Consider the following 2353-nt stretch of genomic DNA (forward strand, 5'->3'; position numbering starts at 1 on the left):
CTCTAAACCAGTGGTTCTCAACCTACCTCATGCCACGACCCATTAACACAGTCCCTCATGTTGTGGTGACACCCCCACCCATAAAATTATTTTCTTTGCTACTTCATCACTGTAATTTTGATACTGTTATGAATCGGGCAACCCAGGTGAAAAGATCTTTGACCCCCAAAGGGTCGCGACCCTCAGGTTGAGAACCGCTGCTCTAAGCTCTTCTCCAGCTGGGGGAACTTTCAGACCCCGCTCCAGCAGCGCCCTCTTCTGACGACTCACAGCTGTTCCTTGGGAAGGTTTTGCCTGGATTTGTAGCATCTCCCACTGCAGCACAGCCAGACCCAGGCCCTTAGAGGAGGGGAAGGCAGGTCTCGGGGTCTGACAGATTCGGGGATTGAGATGGGAGTTCCTGGCTTCCTGTGCTCAGGGCACAGGTGAGGGGCAATTCCACCTGCCCCTCCGCCCCCCTCCTCTTCTCCTGGCTGCACCAGCTGTCCAAGGAAGCCTTCTCACCTGGAGGCTCCCACCCAGGTGTTGATGATTTCACTTCTGGACTCTGCCGTTGTCAGCTTCTCTCAGGAACTCGTTTCTCCTCACTTGGGTCCTCGACCAGGGATCCCAGAGACCTTCCCTCTTTCAAAGTACATTCCTTGGCGTCTCCATCCTTTCCATGAGAGCATATTAAAGACATCCTCTTTCTTCCTCCCTCCTCCCTTCAGATCCCCTCTCGCCCTCTCCCTGTACCCACCCCTGTCCCAGGGCTCCTCTTCGTCATCACAGTCTTGTCTCTGGGTGTGTGGACCACGCGCCTTTTTCTCTGTTTTTCCTGATAATACTGGTGTCATCCAATAGGTACCTTTATACGCGTGACTGGGTTTGCTAAGCACAGTGTCCTCGAGTTTCGCCCATGTCTTCCAGAGATCGAGAGTTGTTATTGTTTTTTATTGATGCATAATGGTCCCTCGTATGGCGATACCCGAGTACACTCACCCTTCCTCCATAGGAGGGGCTTTTGTTTCTCTGCGTGGGCTGTTCTGGAAGTCACGGCATCGACCCTAGTGTGCATGTCTGTTCCTGTTGTAGTCCTGACTTGTTAGGGGATCGTAGTAGAGAGATGGCTGGATCACGAGGGACTTGTATTTGCACGTGTTGAAGGAAACGCCATGTGGATTTCCACAGAGCTTGTACCAATCCCACCAGCCATGTGACAGCTCTCTGGTCTCTCCCCATCCTCGCCAGCACTGATTATCCCCCCCCCCCTTTCCCAAACGTTTTTATAGAAAAAACAGCAGTGGTGGTAAATATCCAGAACACAATCTGTTTTCTGGGATTCTTCCCTTGAAAATGTGGCATTTGATTTCCAAACACATGCCAGCAGTGGACCACAGTCCCCAACCGTCCTAAGTAGGTGGGAAGCTGAAATCCTAGTGTTCATCTTTCCAACTTTGCCCGATCTGTGGTCTGTCTGCAATAATTGACTGAACAGCGGGGATGGCTTCCTTGACTTTTTGTCTGCAGCTGCCGAGTTCTTCTGCATGCAACAGTCCAGGAATCGGAGCAGCTCCGTTAAGAACTGCATCTCCTGTGTCAAAACCCAGACCATGCTCATCTTAAGACACAGGCGAGCCCGCTTTGGTTCAATGAGCTTTGTGACCACAGCCTGTATCACGGGCTCCTGGACCAAGATGCAAATTGCCTTGAGCATCACCAGGTAATCATCATGGTGCTGCATCTGAAGACAGTTAGCTAAAGCCGTGCAGTCAGGGTTATTTGTATCCAAGTTGATCAGGGACTCTGCGTGTTTAGCTGCATTATGAGCACCTTTTTGCATTAGCAGGTACAGTGCCCTTGTATTTTTTTTAGCATCCTCTCCATAATCGGCTCTAACAACTAAGCCAAGAAGCCAGTCAGTTGTTTGTGTCGATCTTGAATCTTGAAATGACAGTTAACATCTCTGAGATACTTTTCAAAGATCTTGGGCCAGTCGCTATTGGGGATGTTTCTTAAATTCCCTCTGTGTCCAGTCTTGTACTGTCTGATTTTCTGGCCTTCAAGCAAAACAATAAAATTTCTAAATTCCATTTCCTCTTTGCAGTTGAAGCCGGCAGGGTTGTAGTAGTCGAGGGCCATCAGCTTGTGTGGAAACATGGCCCGGGACTCCCGCAACGGTCCCCCGCGCTGCAGCCAGGAGAGAGAGAGGCGAGGTGAGAGCTGATTATTATCTTCTTCACTGAATTTTGCTGAAATGCTGGTGTTAGGGCGTATCTCCTTGTGGTGCTCTGTCAACGGACACGGACATTTTTCTATATGGTTGTTGGCCTCCTGGATGTCAACTTTGGTAAATGGTTTATTCATGTCTGGT

The 2353-nt window shown here is 49.9% G+C and overlaps 1 pseudogene; it reads right to left on the reverse strand.

The window, feature by feature from the left end:
* The window catches only part of LOC123520879, a 7982-nt pseudogene extending 5843 nt beyond the window's left edge, over positions 1-2139 (reverse strand).
* Positions 2140-2353: the final 214 nt, after the last annotated feature.

The sequence above is a fragment of the Echinops telfairi genome, unplaced genomic scaffold, assembly GCF_000313985.2.
Source record: "Echinops telfairi isolate 266 unplaced genomic scaffold, ASM31398v2 ScPeMD7_655;HRSCAF=1070, whole genome shotgun sequence".
Lineage (NCBI taxonomy): Eukaryota > Metazoa > Chordata > Mammalia > Afrosoricida > Tenrecidae > Echinops > Echinops telfairi.